The following is a 19,603-nucleotide window of genomic DNA, read 5'->3' on the forward strand; positions in this document are numbered from 1 at the left end:
ATCGCCTGACCCACTTGGGCAAGAGAGCTTGCTGAGCTCCTAAGCCTGTTTCCCCCCTTCCAAAGCCCCATCCAGGCCGTATGGGTCCTGGGGGCATAAGAGGGAGGCCAGGGGTATCAGGAGAGGTAGGCCGTAGGTGCCCTCCAGGAATGGGGGAGGAGAGGTGAGGAGAGGATGGTGTTTGCCCTACCCAATCGAGCACTGGAAGCCTGATGGACCCCCAGGTGAGGTCCCCTGACCTCTGAGAGTAGGGATGCAAAGCACGCGTGGGTCCCTTCCATTCCTTCAGTGTAAGCCCCAGCATATTTATATAAAAAAAATCTTCCAACAAGCAAAAGTCAAGGACCAGCTGGCTTCACAGGGAAATTCTATCAAATTCTATTGAATTCTATCGAATACTATTTAAAGGAGAGCTAACACCGATCTTTCTCAAACTCTTCCAAAAAATTGCAGAGGGAGAAACACTCCCAAATTCACTGTATGAAGCCACCATCACCCTGATACCAAACAAAACCAGAAAAGATATCACAAAGAAAGAAAATACAGGGCAATATCACTGATGAACATAGATGCAAAAATCCTCAACAAAATACTAGCATACAGAATCCAACAGCACGTTAAAAGGATCAGACACCATGATCAAGTGGGATTTGTCCCAGGGATTCTTCAATATACACAAATAAAACAATCTGATACACCACATTAAGAAATTAAGGAATAAATACCATACAATCATCTCAATCGATGCAGAAAAAGCTTTTGAAAAAATTCAAAACTGATTTATGATAAAAACTCTCCAGGAAATGAGCATAGAGGGAAGCTACCTCACCATAATAAAGGCCATATATGACAAACCCACCACAAGCCTCATACTCAATGGTGAAATACTGAAAGCATTTCTACCAGGATCAGGAATAAGACAAGGATGTCCACTCTCACCACTCTTATTCAACATAATTTTGGGAGTCCTAACTATGGCAATGAGAGAAGAAAAAGAAATAAAATGAATCCAAATTGGAAAAGAAGAAGTAGAATTTTCACTATTTGCCTATAACATGATACTACACATAGAAAATCCTAAAGATGTCACCAGAAAACTACTAGAACTAATCATTGTATTTGGTATGGTTGCAGGATACAAAATTAATGCACAGAAATCTCTGGCAATCCTATACACCAACAACAAAAAATCAGAAATGAAAATTCAGGAAACACTCCCATTTACCATTACAACAAAAAGAATAAAATACCTAGGAATAAACCTGCCTAAGAAGGTGAAAGACCTGTACTCAGAAAACTATAAAACACTGATGAAAGAAATCAAAGGTGACATAAACAGATGGAGAAATATACCATATTCTTGGATTGGAAGAATCAATACTGTGAAAATGACTATACTACCCAAAGCAATGTACAGATTCAATGCAATCCCTATCAAAGTACCAATCACATTCTTCACAGAATTAGAACAAAAAAAATTGCAATTCGTATAGAAAGAAAAAAAGACCCCGAATAGCCAAAGCAATCTTGAGAAAGAAAAACAGAGCTGGAGGAATCATGCTCCCTGACCTCAAACTATACCACAAAGCTACAATAATCAAGACAGTATGGTATTTGCACAAAAACAGAAATATAGATCAATGGTACAGGATGGTACAGATACCCACAAACATATGGGCACCTAATTTATGACAAAGGGGGCAAGAACATACAATGGGGAAAAGACAGCCTCTTCAATAATTGGTGCTGGGAAAACTAGATAGGCAAATGTAAAAGAATGAAATTAGAATACTCCCTAACAACATACACAAAAATAAACTCCAAACGGTTTAAAGACTTAAAAATGTAAGACCAGACACTATAAAACACTTAGAGGAAAATGTAGGAAAAACACTCTTTGACATAAACCACAGCAACATCTTTTTTGACCCACCTACTAGAATAACAGAAATAAAAACAAAAATAAACAAATCGGATTTAATTAAACTTAAAACTTTTGCACAGCAAACGAAACCATAAACAAGACAAAAAGACAATCCTTAGAATGGGAGAAAATATTTGCAAATGAAGCAACAGACAAATGATTAATCTCCAAAATATACAAACAGCTCATGGAGCTCAATATCAAAAAAAGCAAACAATGCAATTAAAAAATGGGCAGAAGCCCTAAACAGACATTTCACCAAGGAAGACATACAGATGGCCAAGAGGCAAATGAAAAGATGTTCAACATCACAAATTATTAGAGAAATGCAAATCAAAACTACAATGAGGTATCACCTCATGCCAATCAGAATGGCCATTATCAAAAAAGCTAGAAACAATAAATTCTGGAAAGGGTGTGGTGAAAAGGAACCCTCCCACACTGTTGGTGGGAATGTAAATTGATACAACCACTATGGAAAACAGTATGGAGGTTCCTTAAAAAAATAAAAATAGAACTACCATATGATCCAGCAATCCCACTACTGAACATATACCCTGAGAAAACCATAATTCAAAAAGAGACATACACCACAATGTTAATTGCAGCGATATTTACAATAGCCAGGACATGGAAGCAATCTAAATGTCCATCGACAGATGAACGGATAAGGAAGATGTGGCACATATATACAATGGAATATTATTCAGCCATAAAAAGAAACGAAATTGAGTTATTTGTAGTGAGTGGATGGACATAGTCTGTCATATAGACTGAAGTAAGTCAGAGAGAGGAAAAAAAATACCGTATGCTAATGCATATATTTGGAATCTGAAAAAATAAAAAAGGTACTGATGAACATAGTTGCAGGGCATGAATAAATAGGTAGATATAGAGAATGGACTTGATGACACAGGCTGGGGGGAAAAGTGAACGTAGCATCGACGTATTTACACTATCAAATGTAAAACAGTTGGCTGGTGGGATGCAGCAGCATAGCACACGGAGGTCGGAGGTCGGCTAGATGTTTGTGATGACCTAGAGGGGTGGGATAGGGAGGATGGGAGGGAGCCTCAAGAGGGAGGGGAAATGGGGATATGTGTATGCATATGGCTGACTCGCTTTGTTGTGCAACAGAAACTAGCACAATATTGCAAAGTAAGTATACTCTAATAAAGATGTATTTTTTTTAAAAAAGATATGACTTTAAGTGTGATCGCAGATTTAATTTTCCAGGTATACTGAAAAAAACCTGAGTAGTGAAATTGCACTAAGGATGACAATAGCAACGAACTTCATTTTTATTTTATCTGCACATTGCACAAGAACTCTTCACCCTGTACATCACTGCTTTTTAGAAGAGAAATTTCTTTCATTATAGGATCCCTTTTTTTAATAAATAAATTTATGTATTTTATTTATATTTTTTAGAAAAGAATAATTTATAGATAGAAAACTATCAGGAGTTAATGAGTTCTAATTTACACTTGGGAGTAAAGCAAACTCTAAAAATGGTCACATTGATGAAATAATGAATACATAATTTAATATGCTACTGAAAACTTAAGAAAAATAACCAAAGTCTAGAACTACATAATTTTCGGTTATTAAATACAAAAGCATTTTCATGCAACTTCCAGAGATTCTTGCATGTCGTATAACATTTCTTTCTTAAAAGTGCATTCTTGCATAATAATAACAGAAACAAAATACATTTTGTTTTTTTATTATGTATTTATCAATACATTTCATTTCAAATTTATCAATAATGTATATAGCTTAGAGCACATTTCAGGAAATGTCTATATGACAATACTGTGTTATTTGGAGTGTTTTGGATTCTCTAAAATTAAGCTAAGAGAAAATTAGGAGCCCAAAATAATGATTTAAATAGAGATCCTCTTGTACAGTATTCTTGAAAATGGTGCCCCATGGATGTTCAAATAAAATGGCAGATAAATGAATTTTAAGGCACATGTGCAGCAGATTTTCTATTCTAATAAAAGCCATTATTGATTTTCAAAACTTTATTTTCGAATCCAAACAATTAATTTTAAAAAATACTTATTTCATGATAGAGTAAACAGGAAACCTGGCTCTTAGGAAAAGAAATCTAGCTTTACTCTTTCTAAATCTTGCAGTGCAACTTTACAGAAGTTCAGAATATTAGACAATATTTTTAATAACCCAGCCTTTCTGAAAATATACAGCCTAGTCAAGGATCCAGAACTGACAATGTTTCAAATGTCAACTTTATTTTTTAAAGTGCCAACTTTTCTTTGTAAACTAGTAGCAAAATTTTGGAATTATACAATGGACAAACCCTTATTTACATTTAATTTTTAATATCAGTAGTTTTATTTTGCAGGGTAATTTAATTTACTGTATTAAGAAGAAGAAGTCTATGAAAGTAAGGCCATAGTATTATTTACCTTTCAATCCTCATAACAGTTCAAATTCTGAAATATTGGAGGGTCTCAGAAAATAGTTGTTAATAAATGAAAATTTGATTAAGGAATGAATAAGGTGATTTAGATGATCTTTCTCCTGAATGACACATTTATGTGGTTGATTCCAGAGTCACATTTTCCCGTAGGATCACATGGATGCTATAGTCTCTCCTGTGTGTTTGTGTGTGTATGCCTTAATTTTTATTTTTAGCACCAGTGGAAGTCCTACAACTTGCTATTTCCATTGAACAGTCCATCATCAACACCTTTCCAAGTCAACACCTTTACACCTATAGATTTACTTCATTTAAAAATATCAAAAACTAAATACAAATTAATAATATTGCATTGTGTAGACATACTAGAATTTCCTTACCTGATCCCTCTTAATGGCTATGTTTACTGAATGTTCCGTTTTTATATTAAATAATTCTGATATCAGTAATCTTATTACACATGTATTTGCACAAATGTTGCTCACACACCGGTTTCTTATCATTGGACTTTGCTTGTGGAATATGTAAAGATGAATTTGTGGTCAAGTTTATCATTCATTTCTTGGATGATTTTTGGACTTTTAAAAAACATGTAAAAAAAATGCTTTACAAGGACTCCATTTTGAAACCACAGAATAAAAATCATTCATACATGTTTTCTACGTGTACTTTCATGGCTTCAGTTTTAGAGTCCACGCAGCCCAAGTCCCCGCAAAATCCCTAAGTGCTCCCAGGAACAGGGACCCGCCCGAGCGCTGTGGGCCGCTAGTACGCCCGCCCGGCCGGGAATCGCGTGGGGAGCGCTTCTCCGCGGCAGCCTCCCGGCGACCTCTTCCCAGTCCCCCGCCCTCTTCTTCTGTGGCCGGGGTCGTTTCCCGCGGTACTGATACAGGAGCTAGCGCCGAGACGGACGCCCCGGGACGAAATCGGGCATTTGGGCGGCCCGCGCTGTACCCTCGCCGGCCGGCAATCGTGATCCATGCCTCAGACTTTCCCGGACGCATTGCGACCGTCCCTTCCATCCGGAGCTTCAGTGCCCATTGCGAGGGCTGGGACTCAGCCGCCGTGCCCGAGGCAGTGTTCCGGGAGACCGGCGACGCTGGCGGCGACTGTTTCGGTGGCGCCGGGAGGTGGGCAGTTCATGTTGTCGCCAGAGATTGGCCGAGCAGGTCTATAGCTTCTGAGGCTGGCGCTGAGCTCTGGGAAGGTTTGGGTATACTGGATGGGTCGACCAGCACGCCGTGGTTCCCCTCGGGTAACGGGGACCACGGGGCTGTTTTGTGTGAACAGGAGAGTGTGTCCGTGCCTGGCCTCCTCCTCCGTGTGTCCCGTTGGTCGTACATTCTCATATTTTCCAACTCTCCTGGAGGTTGGGAGCAACACGGATGTACGCAGACATCACAAACCCTAACCCTAACCCTAACCCTAACCCTAACCCTAACCCTCCCTTTTTGACCTTCAATGAGCCTTTCTGCATGTGTGTATTTGGGAAGGTTTCCTTGACTTCGAGAATGAGGAATATGTGCTCTTTTATCTCTTATCTGGGCAGGGCCCAGCCTCCTCTCTCACTCCTGATATTTTGGAGTATCTGTCCACAGGGCAGAAACTCCAGCTGTTCACCCTGGGACCCATCTATCCCCTGCCTCATAGGGATGGTGCAGGGGTTTAGACCACAGACTTCAATCCTAAAATCTCTTACATTGGAAGTGGCAGTTCCAGGACTCTGAAGAGCTACTCTGCTGGACCTCCAATGGCAGACCCTGGCCACTTTCATACAGTGCTTCACCACCCAGGCCCTCTCCTGGACCATCATGCCCAGATCTCCGAGGCAGGTGGTGATGACGCACTTGGCCACACTGTTGAACTGGGTGACAGTGGCATGGATGGTTGGTGCCATGTGCTCATTTCCAAATGTGTTTTCTGGGACCAGATGGAGCCCAGGCACTGAGCGGGAGCCACCTTCTTGAACACGTCCTGGGGAGCAGGGGGAACGTCACATGGGTCTGCCACACACCATCTTTGCATACCAGACAGGGGCATCACTGACAGTGGGAGCTCAGAAGTGGAGGATGTAGCCCAGCCTGCCCATCTCCACTAACTGCCAGCTCCACAAGGCAGCTCAATTCTGCCCAAACCAAGGGAGCATCTTCCACCCACCCCGGTCACCCTTCTGCTCTAATTCCTTGTTCAAATGCACATTCCTCTGTACAGCTACAACCAGGGGCTTTGTCTGTTTCTGTCCCTTGAGGTTAAGTGCACTTCAGGTGTGTAATAGGTGTTGAGGCTGCTGAGTCTCTGGGCAGATTGGGGGCTGACCCGGGTACCTGGCTGCACACAGTGAGCTCTCCTCCCCCAAGCAATGGACCAGGCTCTGCCTGATGTTCTGCCTGTTCTACCTCTTTTAATCTGCACAGCCACTGTGTGGGAAGTCCTCTCATTGTCCATCTCTACTGATCTCAGGTGGAAAGTGAATTTGCCCAGGTTACGTGGTTGATAAGTGGTGGAGCTGGGGATCTGCACCCTGATCATAGGAGTCCATGCCATGGAAAGGCAGGTGTGGGGCCCCAGGCCCACCATGAGCGCCCACCTACTCCGCACGCCCATCAGAGCCAATGGTCCTGGTGCAGCTGTCTCTAGCACTGCGTTGACCCATCTTCTGACCCTTCAGCAAGCAAGAACCTTGGAGCTGGCACTAGAGCAGGATAAAGAGAAAGGTTCACCCACGTAACTGACTCCCTGTGCCTTCCCCCAAACAGAAACATCTACTGTCTTTAAAAGGAATACCCAGCCCCTAAACCCTAACGCAGAGAATCTTCCCTGCCTGCAGTCCCTCTTACCGTCTGGCTTTGTCTCTGTGGACTCTAAAATCTCCTTCTGGACCAGGAAAATGGGGCATGGTGTTTCATGTCTGAGGCAGGCAAACTGACCTGCATATAGGCCAACTTTAGCCTAAAAAAGGGGCAGAGCAGGGGCTGCCAGGTGAGCTGCAGGTACTAACACAACCAGGTGCCTAAGATGAGAGACAGAGCATGGGGGGTCACGTGTGGAACAGAGCCGGATGCCTGCCTCACTCAATGCTGTGCAACGGAAACACCCTCCTTTGGCTCTTGGACCCAGATGATGGCCTCAGCCCACTTCCAACCCCACTGTGGTTATCCTTGCACTGGAAGGCCTGAGCCCGACAGAGATTGTGTGAGTCTTGTCTTCTTACTGACACTCTTCTCTCCAAGGTCATGGGCACAGCATACTCCACCCTTCATGCACATGAGCATCAGGACTGAGCTTGAGAGAGCTTTGTGAACATGTTGCTCACCTCACCTCTTCTGGTCCCCAGTTATGTGTGCCAGAGGAGGTAGATGTAGGGAGGGCAGGTGGAGTGAGATGGGGCTATGGAGGGGATGAGTCTCTCGGGGACCAACTCAACCCCTCTGATTCCAGGGAGGTTGGGACCCTATCCACAGCTTTCTGACTCATTTGCTTCTTTGGGGTAAACCTCCAGACATAAGCATTCCTATGGGAACTGAAAGGTGTGTGAGCTCCAGTGTTCTGCCTGTCCTTGCCCAGCACAGCCTCCAGACTCCCACTCTGTGCTGAGGCCTAGCCCAGTGGTATTTGGGTCGACAGAGGAGCCTGTGAGTCCAAGACCACTCAGAGTTTTAGTTGGTCCTGTGGTTCATATTTGTGTTGTAATATGGGAGGAGCACCCATATCCAGAGGCAGCCATGAGGGCATCACTTCTAATGCAGTCTGGACATGACTACTTAAGATATCTAGAGAGATGGTCTGAAACTCAGTTTATAATTTAGCCCCAGGGATTGTGTCTGTTTTATTCTTTAAATTTAGTGTCTAGGAAAATGCCTGCATGTACTGGGTACTTAATCTATATTGCTGAATGAGTGAATGCCAACCAGAACCATCCCAGGTATCTGGGTGGACCTTGAGCTCCTCTGCCTGCTACCAGAAATTCCTAATCTGTCCACACCAAGGACTAGGTCCAGAACAAGATGGATGCAAACACAAAGCTTCTTTGCAAATAGGAAATCAGGGTGATTTTCATGTGCTTTTCCAAACTCACAAAGACCACAGGCCAGTGCTGGATGAGGCAGAGAGTTTCTTCACTGGGGAGAGAGAAATATATATGTGAAGACACACAGCATGGCCAGCAGCCTTCTCTTCAGAGCCAGCCACCAGGCAAGCATCTACCGTGACTTGCTACAGTAACACTAGGAGGTTCATACTTTTATCCACCTACTTGTGAGAAGAGCAAAGTGAAGCTCAGAGAGGTGCGGTGACATTCCAAAGACACACAGATAAAGGTGGGGCACTCCCCACCATGCTGTGGCTGGGGCAGCCCTCACCTATGAAACTGATCATGCAGGACCTGCTGGGCAGTAGTGAAGGCCTGATCGGAGTACAGGAACAGCGTGGTGTAGGTGATGTTTCTACCTGGGAAAGCTGGCACCAGGGACTCTCTCTGATTCTTCCTTGTGCCTGTTTTGAGGGGCAGCATTATTCAGGCATCTTCTGGGGACAGGGTTGTCTCTTTTCACACCGTGTAGACAAGGAAGGACATATACACAATGGCAACACCATAAATCACCAGTAGGATCAGGATCTGGAGTTCAGACCAGAAACTCCTAGTATCTCACGAACTGGTGCAAGAGGAGGACCTGAGTGTCCACCCCGAAAAAGTTTCTATGTTTAAAAGTACAATTTAAGCAGATGGGGGTAATAGACCGTTGACGCCTTCAAAGCATTCTGTTATCTGAGGAACACCAGCACCTCCCTGTTTTAAGTGCATCATCCCAGTTAGTCATCAGTAAACACCACTGTAGACATGAGAAAATAGACGGTTGGGAATTACAAACAAGTACTCAAGATCATGCAGGTCAAACAGGGAACTGCCCAAAGCACTGGCTGCATGACATTCCCTCTAAGCTGCCTGAGGCTTGGTCTGCTCTTGATGTGGAGCAGAAGGCCCTGGAAAACCACATTCCTCATAGGACCCCAGGCACTTGCCAGATTCATGTTTGGGTTCTAGGCCAACTCTGATCACCTGTAAGTCTTGAGATTTGAGACTCCTCTGCACCTGTTCTGACTGAAGACCAGAATTTGATGTTGTTGGCAGCCTGCCCCTTGCCTCGAAACGTGGAAGAGTTGAACCCATTGACCAGCTCCACAAAGATCTCTGGGTGGAACTGTGCAAAGAACTGTCTGGTAGGTGGGCCAGGAGTGATCAGGAGTCTACCTGAACATTGCCACAGCGAGAGTCCCCATGAGAATTTCTATTCCTCAGTTCAGGAACAGAGAGGCATCTGTCAAATCCCCCAGTCCCCCAGCCAGGGGAGAGAGCAGATGAAAGCTCTAGGGATCAGGTTTAACATGTGTGCAGATGATCTTGGTCTCGAGCCCTCACCTCTCATCAGGCCAGCCACGAACTGGGGTTTGGACATGACAGACCCCCCAGGCTGCTGACACCTGACAACCTGCTCCTGCCCTGGAAGGATGTACCCCTCATCCCCTGGCCCCACCACACCCTTCACACACAAACAATGCTGGGCTGCCCTCTGTTACCTTTCAGTGCCTCCTGCCAAATGGCCAGAGGTATCGGTGATGAGGGCTGAGCAATGTCCACAGCAACCAAAAAGTCCCTCAGCCCAGAGTCTCTGAAAAGTGGGGAACAACAGGAGAATAGATTATTCTCTTGAGAGTCTCCCGTCAAGTGAGCTCTTGGAGGGCTCTCCCTATAATGTGGTTGCCTTGTTACCATTGTTTAAGTTCTGTTGGGACCTCTCACCAAGGAAGTGAGGTCACTTATTCAAGATTTTATTACCTGGGATCCTCCTTTCAATCAAATCTACCCAAATCCGCTTCTATGCTGTTAACTGCTCCACCCCCCCATGTCATCCTCTTTTTTGTACACGATGAGGTGACACAACCCTGGCCACAGCTGTCTGGAAATGTAACTAGGGTCCTAAATTTCAGGAGATAGAACTGAAATCAGTCCCCTTTCTCACCAGTTCTGTGTCCTGGAAAACACCCTGCTCCTCTCAGCTGTTCCTCAGTCTTCCAACCTACACAGTGGAGATCGGGCTAGAATGTCCTTTCTCGGAGCATCACCATGTGCATTGAGATAATACCTGTAACAGCTGTGGCTAGTGTCACGTGTGTCTAAGGCACAAAGGAGAGACTGGAAAATTACAAGAAGGGGTGGGACACAGCATAAAATAACTCAAAAGACGTCTGAGTCTCAGGAAGGTGATATTGGAACTGTCACTTCCGCTTTTGGCCTCATTTTTAGGTCAGCAGCATGAGGGAGTTGAAATTAATGGAAATTCACACATTGTCACCCTTTGGAGTAAAACTGTTGAGTTTCCTGTTATAACTTGAATGAGACTCAAGTGACTCAAATTGGCCTGTGTGGTGGGCAGCCTCCACATGGCACCCAGTGACCCCTTCTTTGCTATACATACCCCTGTGTAACTACTAAGTGGTTAGCAAATACCCCAATCAGTAGATTTTAGCCGAAGTGATGGAATGTCATGCGTACACTTTAATTTCAAAAATCGCTCACCTTCCTTTTATTCCCTCTCTAATTTTCCACTTCTCTCTCTCTTATCCGTGAATTGAGGAATCAAGCACAGATGTTTTGAGCTGTCATATAAAGAGCCTCACAAAGGAGAGAATCGAGGCATTGCCCAAGTCAACACATAGAAAGGAACTCAAACTCCAAATCCAGCCTGCATCCTGAACACTGTGAGTAAAGTTGGGACCAAATCCTCTGTCACTTGAGTTCAGTTGAGGCTGCAGCCCCAGCCTGTGAGACACCTTGATGCAGAGGAGTCCATTAAGCTCTGCCCGTATTTATTACCCACAAAAATTGCGAGCTATTAAATATATGTAATTTTAAATGCAAGGTTTGGGGTAAATTTTAGAAAGAAACAGATACTTAACAGTCTAGCAGACCCCAGGATATGGCCCTGACTTCCTGACTCCCCCTAACCCCCGCAGTTTTTTCTCCAGTTCTACTCATCACTTTCTAACATCTCTGGTCCACTCACCTCTGCCCACAGGTTTCTGCAGCAGTGGTGACTTCTCCCTGACATGCTGCTCCCAGATGTGTGAGGGTTGGTTTGCTGTTGTCATTCTGGTCCCCGTAACTGTCACTCCAGTGAGGCCTCTGAGACCCTCCTACCCAGGGACTCCCCAAACCTCCCTCAGAGCACAGTCTTTATTTCCAGTCTCACATTGGCTCTTTTCTTTCATATGTCTTGCTCCTGTACTTTTGGCCATCTCTGCTCCAGGCTGTGAGCTCCTGGAAACTAGGGAACTCTTGGTCACTTTGTGCCCCACACAAGGACACCTGGCAGAGAAGGAGTGCATGGTGCATAGTTGCTGAAGGAATATGTGTGACTATCTTGGCGCCCTCCTCCCTTTTAACCAGCTGGACTATGGAGGTGAATGCTACTGACAAGAGTTTAAAGTTGTATGTGTAACAGGGGGGACCACAAAGCCCTCTACGTGGCCCTCAGTGGGCATCAGTGATGCAAAAGCCTGTCTGCTCCTAGGTGACCAGCACTACAACTGTGGTCCTGGGCCTGCACACCCCTCAAAAACTGGTACCTTTATTTGAGTGTCCTCAACACAGAAGCTCTTCAGAGTCACAGGGGCATAGAGTAGAACATACAGGCTCCAGGGCAGTGCAGTGAAAGTGGCCCCAGAAGCTTCCTTTTCCCCACCGTTTTGTCCATCACTGTGGTGTCTCTTTGCTCGTCAGGGATGACTTCAGCCAAAACAATGATATCCCCCCATCCAAATGAGGACCACGAGGCACCAACTAAGACTGGTCTTCTTCCTAGAACCCTGTCTCTGGGTCTGAGGCTGTGCCCCCTTGTGCGCACAAGGCCTCGTTTCCCAGCTAATCCCTCCTCTGCAGGACCTCCGTGAAGTGGAAAGCATTTTGCCAAACTCTCAGGACACAGTGGTCAGTGGTGGAGAACCAAGTTTCTCAGCAGTCTTTCCAAGCATGCAGAACACTTGCAATCCGCCACGGCAAGCACACAATTTGTAGAGAAAGAAAGCCCTTCTCCCCTGCAGCACTGTCTACACTGGGGAATGGGGTGTGTGCTCAGCCTGGGTCTAGAAGATCAGAATGGTGGACTGTAAGACCCCAGGCCCTGTCCGCTGGAGAACACGAGGGAGATGGCCCACGCCCAGGCAGGACTATGGGAACTTGGAGAATCCCCCTCATTCTTTCGACCTCTGGACACACTGCCAGAGGGGTGGACGCCCCTGTTCCATGGCAGAGCTCTCTCCAACATCTTCTTGCTCTCCTCAACACTTACATATTGTTTTCTCTTCCCTAACCACCCTCGCATCATCCCCAGCTGTTAACCCTATTTCTATTTGTACATACATGTGTCTGCATGGAGATGCGGAGAGAGTAATGGCCCAAACTGAGCCGAGTTGGCAGGAATTCACCAGGATCTTAAGGGCTCTTATTTCAAACCAAGCATGATGGGAGGGACTGAGTATTGGCTTAGGGAGCTGGATTCCTCACTTTTATTCCGGTCTCTGCTCACATATGGTGTCCTAGACAAGTCCCTGCCTCTTTCTGGGCTTCAGTTTTCAAATTATATAAAGAGGGTTTCGATGCAGAGTTACGTAGGCACGTGCACAGCCAGAAAGTTTCTCAGGCTCCAGCAACAGTAGATGGGTGGTTGACGTGAGTGAGCTCAGGCAGGCACAGGTACACAGGCCTCCTAACACGGGCAGATGTAGGCGGACATGTAGCAGGAGTGACCAAGATACCTGTCGATGTCCTAGCACAAGCAAGAGACAGGGCGCCTGTACCCCACCTCCCTGCACCAGCATGAACACTGGAAGAAGGGCTCTCCTCAAAGGTGAGCTCTGTCTGATGCCCCCACCTGCTGTGTCTAAAAGGTCCACATTCTCTGGAGCCCTAAGCACGAAGATCATTCACAGTGGAGTGGTTCCCAGCAAGTAAATTGGGGATGGAAGTGATATTTTCTTTGTAGAGGCTCAGGCCCTGGAGACACGCTCCCTGATTTGCCATACATTTTCCCTTTACAACTGAGTGGAATAAACCCAAGGAACATACCCGTAGTTGAAAGCACATGTTGTTGTTGGACAATCCACAGATCGAAGGTTGCTGGGTCCCTGAATCTCTTATTGGAAGAAAATCAACAAGCAGAATCATTTGCTATTTCAAAGCCTTTGTTGAGCTGTTATATGATGTGAGTGTAAGTTTATGAAAGGTTCAAACAACTGATATTTTCATGTATATCTGTTAAGCAGCTAATTTTAAAGTCTGTAACAAAAGTATGTTCTGAAGAAATTTTTTCAAGAAAAATTACTTTCCAAACTCTGAAAACAGAAAATCCCACATGAAGTTCTGAAAGGATAAGTTTTAAAATGTAATTCATGAGTTTGTTTATTTAAGAAACTGATTATGAATTTTGTAAATAATTTTGGATATTAGAAATGTGTATCTTAAATACATTATCATTTTGTTTTCTGATATTTTATATTTAACGTATTTTACATTACTTTCTTGTGCATAAAATATAATTGAATAAAGGTGGTCATAAGCAGAATGTTTTTTCTTGTTTCCTTAATTTTTGAGAGGATTTGCTAAATGAGGGAAAACACAGTTTGATTCCCTCCCTGACAAGCTCCAAGGTATGCCAGCTGTATTCCACTGCCTCAGATAGCTAACGGTTTCTTGGAATTAACTGTGGACTCCTATTCTCAAATGAGGAAAAGTCCATAGATTTTCTACTCCCATCTTCTGTTTCAGTTATTTGTGTTTGTGATCAACTCTGTATATTACTATAGAGAATTTTATTCCAAGCAGAGGAGCTGTCCTCTGTGTCTAACAGGTTGAAGATCCAGTGGAGAATCTGATGATGGAAATTGGTTGCTCTTTTCTAGGGACCTGAAATTGATGCTGTCATTGTAGCATAGAATAGAGGTTATTATCATTTTTGGGGGGGATGACCTAAAACCCAGATAACATGGCTCCAAAGAGTGGGGCACATCCCAGGCAAGAGAGCCGGCATGGCTTGAACAGAGCATCACCAGTGCCATCAGCAGAGAGTCTGAGGCACTGAGATTTTGAGTAACTTAGCATCCTGGCTGGGAGGGGGCACATGTTCTCCAGTGAGTTCGAGCATCCTACACTTCCCCCAAGGGCCTGCAGGGGGGGCACGAAGCCACTATGTCACAGGCGATGGGGCGCATGCGCAACTGCACCCGCACTCGATGGGCGGTCTTCCCTGAGGACGGAGTGGAGGTGCCATGGCGGTTGCGGGCCCGCGTGTGGGGCTGGCTGGTCTGCGGGAGGACGATGTTCCCCACCCGCGCCCCGGCCGGTGCAAAGGGGCTGTGCCCGTTCCTCGACGCTCCGCGTCTTCCTTTCCGGCCGCCCCGCGCGGTGTATCCCCACCTTCTCAGGTAACGTTCGATGTCGCTTGTTGTCCCTCGGATCCGGTCTCCGAGGGGCCGGCGCGTGGAGGCTGTTCCCGGCGGGGCGTCTATTCCGGACGCGGGGCGGTTGGCGGGAGGAGCTCCGCCCAAGGCGGAGCGCGGGAAGCGCGTGCCCTCGTGGGCGGCGCGGCTGGGCCCCGGACCCTCGGGCCGCGGGGAAGGAGCTGGGGCGCGGGCGACCGGGAGAGTTCACCGTCGCGGACTGACTCTGCTGCGTTTCCTCAGACGCCCCCGGAAGGTTGTAAAAATGTCCCCTTTTTTTAGCGGCCAAGAGAAATGTTTCCGCCCCTTGTCCTCAACCGCACGGAATTATCCACTTATTCCTTTGTTCAAAGACCTTAACTAACAGACTATACACGGATGATGTGCAGGTAAGGTGGATCTAGTTTAAAACGTATTGAAAGAGTAAAAAAACAGGGCTTCCCTGGTGGCGCGGTGGTTGAGAGAGTCCTCCTGCCGACGCAGGGGACACGGGTTCGTGCCCCGGTCCGGGAAGATCCCACATGCCGCGGAGCGGCTGGGCCCGTGAGCCATGGCTGCTGAACCTGCGCGTCCGGAACCTGTGCTCCGCAACGGGAGAGGCCACAACAGTGAGAGGCCCGCGTACCGCAAAATAAAAATTAAAAAAAGAGTAAAAAAAACAGTGTAGTAAAACACACTATGTTAAGTTTTATACTTTAAACATGTCAGAATCAGAATTTATTGTATTTTACTTTTCCATCTTAAAGGAATAAAATTATTTGGAGCGTATTGTCAGCTATGGATCGGCACTTGCCTTCTACCTCGACAAGGATTAAATCAGGTGCTGGTGCAGCTGCTGCAGCCGCTGACCTTCAACACCCCCTGAAAGGAGTTCAGGGTGGAGAGCGGAAATAACGTGCTCTGTGCTCGGGGAAAGCTGGCAGGACAGCTCTTCAGAGAGTTAGATACTTTCAGGAGCTGATTTTATGAGCCCAGTTCTTGTATCTCCTCGTGTCTAGAGAAGCACTGAAATCCTTCATGGTGACGTCACTAGCCGGAGCCTGCATGAGACAAGCAGAAACCTTCTGCAAAAATTATATGTGCTCGATTGCGTGTACTCCCCCTTCACCAAAATTACATATATACTGGCCTTCCCCCTGCCTCTTTGGAACAGTTTCTTGGAGCCATCTGAGATTCTGTCTCCCAGGATATAGTCTTTATTTTGCCCCCAATAAAACTTAACTCACAACTTTCATGTTGTGCTATTTTCTTTACGTCACCAATATTTATTATTTATTTATTTTTACAAATAATTCTTTTTTAAATTTATTTAATTTATTTTATTTTTGACTGCATTGGGTCTTCGTTGTTGCATGGGCTTTCTCTAGTTGTGGCAAGCGGGGGCTACTCTGTTGTGGCGCACGGCTTCTCATTGCGGTGGCTTCTCTTGTTGCAGAGCACGGACTCTAGGTGCCTGGGCTTCAATAGTTGTGGCTCGCAGGCTTAGAGCGCAGGCTCAGTAGTTGTGGCTCACAGGCATAGTTGTTCCCCTGTATGTAGGATCTACCCTGACCCGGGCTCAAACCCGTGTCCTCTGCATTGGGGGGTGGATTCTTAACCACTGCACCACCAGGGAAGCCCCACAATGAGCAATATTTAAGATGTAGTTCTTAGCTTTTTTCTCATTTTCAAGTCAAAATATTGCTGTGTTTGAAATTTTCTCATAATACAGTGACAGTCTTAAATATTTATACACATAAGCTCATTGAAAAATCTTCTGCAATATTCCAATGTGACTAGTATTATTAAAAATCATAATATTCATGTCAATACCAAATTTTTATAAGAATGTAATTTAAAAAATCGTGAATCACTTTTAGAAGTTCCAGGCACAGTGACGATTTTTAAAATACCAACCATTGCATACTTCATAAGACCATTTAAGATGAAATATATTAAAACTTAAAACTTCAACAGAATACTTAAAAGGTAAGACAGGGGCTGCTTTTTGTAAATTAAATACATTCATAGCAAATAAATTTTCTGCTAATAGAGAATATGAAGGTTTTTAGCTTAATGTTGTATAGCTCCATTCAAAAGGTGAAATTAGGATATCTATAATCTCCTTATTATTTATTTTAAGCCTCTTTCCCATAAGAATTGATATGTCTATCTGTAGAATCTTCGTAGCTTATTCATTTACTTTTTATTTTGGTTTATTTTCTACAACAGAAAGAGTATTCCTATGTCTTGTTAAAGTTTTTATTCTCCTAACCTAGTTCAAGGTTACTTTCTGACATTGGTTGTAAACAAGGGGAGAGGCCTTATAATAAGCATGCGATTTTTCCTATAGTCAAGATGTTTTTCTTGGACGACTTTCTTTACAATTTCCACTTTGCTCACAATATTATCCCATTGTGACAACTGCATAAAAATTTGTAATCTATTTATACCTAGATGCTTCTTATTTCACCACAGTGCATTTGTTAATATGATTTTACATTAAATATTAATATAACATAGTTGATTTTATTCATATATGCTAACATGTTTTATATAGGTACACACATATATGAATATTTGCTACATGCCATTCATTTGCATAGAATGATAGCTGATTGTATCTGATCTTTCTGACTGACAGTTGGATAGACTTATGTGTGTTTAAAGTACTACTTAGAACAGACATTAAAATATCACATCGTCTCGTTATACAGCATTTTAAAGGTCATATGTTAAATTGTGGGAGCAGAAATTTTGTCCATTAAGGTTAAGAAATGATCAGGTCACAATTTTGGCATCGTCACCCTCAGTGGAGGAACATGGCTTCTACGTCTTCGTACATGTGCCACAGTTACACCTGTATAATATCTGTGAGCATGAGCATTTTTATGTCAACATTATCTTTTCCCAATATACTCGTAATTAGCTGAGGTATATCATATCTAGTTTTTCCTTTTACTTCAGTACAATCAATAAAGCTTTCTTTTGCAGTGATGGCATTTTTTTCTTTTTTAACATGAAGGTACCTTGTCATCTGACATATTTGTACATGGTGGGCTACTGCTCTTGTACAAAGCAAAGTACTTTCATTTCATATTTTCATCTGTATTCCAGATCTAACCTGATTTCTTAGGAGCATTAGGTACTTTTTTAAACTGTATTAAACACATAAGAACAGATCACTTTTTATCTTTACCTACCTCATGAGCTAAATGGATATAGACATTACAATAACATGTAAGTCTGACAAAATTGGGAAGCATTCCAGGGTTTGAGCTTCAAGTAATTTTATGTAATCTTCTAAGAGGCAATTTATTTCTGGCACATTATATGGCAACATCTACAATCACTTGCAAGTTTGTGTGCCATTTGGGCTTTCTGATATTGTCACTTTCAGCTATCCCCTAGGAACTGAGTTTGAATTTCTTTTTTTTCTTTTTGCGGTACGCGGGCCTCCCACTGCTGTGGCCTCTCCCGTTGCGGAGCACAGCCTCCGGAAGCGCATGCTCAGCGGCCATGGCTCTCGGGTCCAGCCGCTCCGTGGCATGTGGGATCCTCCCGGACCGGGGCACGAACACGTGTCCCCTGCATCGGCAGGCAGACTCCCAACCACTGTGCCACAAGGGAAGCCCTGAATATTTTAAAAAACACTTCTGCTTAGAAAATATCAGGATGAAACATTGAAGTTTTGTGGCCACAACTCAGTTCTCATTATTCTAATGTAATATTTGAGTTGGTACATAATTTGATTTTGTTCCATTAGTATGAAATGTAAGCATGGAAACAAAATTTTTTAAAAGCATTCTTGGAATAAATGAACCAGTCACAATGAATTATTAGTTATTTTATTTTTATTTTATAAATGGGCTGTTTGAATATGTTCAGCCATGAAGTGACATGTAGACTCACTTCTGAGTCCTGACAGACATCTCTGGTGAGTGACTTCTTAGAAAGTGACTCAGGATACAGCCATACCAGTAAAATGACAGCAGCCAAAAGAAAAAAAACTCCCAAATAACATAATATATAATAAATGATTATACACATGTGCATTCTTAATTTAACATAAAATATGTAAAATTGGTGTTATTGGAAATTTTCTACTGTCATGGGTAATTTCCTTCTCTCTGTTATAAATTCTATTTAACAAGATGAAACAGTACAACTAGGTGACAGGGGAAATTAATAGTAATTACTGGTAGGACAGTTTAAAAATAATATGTGTTAGAAAAAAATAAAAATTTGTTTAATACATTTTCATTTTAAAATTGTTTCAGATTTATAGAAAATTTGCAAGAATAGTGCAGGATTTCACAACTAGCCCAGACTCAGTTTCCTCTCTTATTACAGTTTCATGTCATTAGGGTACATTTTTACAGTTAATGAACTAGTGTTGACACCTGATTATTAACTATAACCCACACTTCTTTCAAATTTTCTTAGACTTACCTTTTTCTCTTCTAGGATTGCATTCAGGATATCTCACCCTCATTCCATTTAGCCGCCATTTCTCTTTAGGACACTGTTAGTTGTTATAGTTTCTGAGACATTTCTTGTTTTTGATGACCTTGACAGTCTCGAATTGGGATTTACCTGTTGTTTCCCTCGTGATTAGCCTGGGGTTATGTGTTTCACTTCGTATCAAGGGCACATGCTCTGCAGATGACTTACTACTGTTGATGTTGCCCTTGATCACCTGGCTGAGGTGGAGTTTGTCAAGTTCCTCACTGTAACATCAAACTTTTCTCCCTTCCATTCAG

General features: G+C 43.8%; 1 long non-coding RNA gene across 1 annotated transcript; it reads left to right on the forward strand.

Annotated features, from left to right (window-relative positions):
* The first annotated feature begins 14,650 nt into the window (after positions 1-14,650).
* Positions 14,651-16,149, forward strand: LOC132419398 (uncharacterized). The gene is made up of 3 exons (XR_009518179.1): positions 14,651-14,846; positions 15,144-15,250; positions 15,608-16,149. It is a non-coding gene; the product is annotated as an uncharacterized lncRNA (long non-coding RNA).
* The last annotated feature ends 3,454 nt before the right edge of the window (positions 16,150-19,603 follow it).

The sequence above is a fragment of the Delphinus delphis genome, unplaced genomic scaffold (genome assembly GCF_949987515.2).
Source record: "Delphinus delphis unplaced genomic scaffold, mDelDel1.2 scaffold_84, whole genome shotgun sequence".
Lineage (NCBI taxonomy): Eukaryota > Metazoa > Chordata > Mammalia > Artiodactyla > Delphinidae > Delphinus > Delphinus delphis.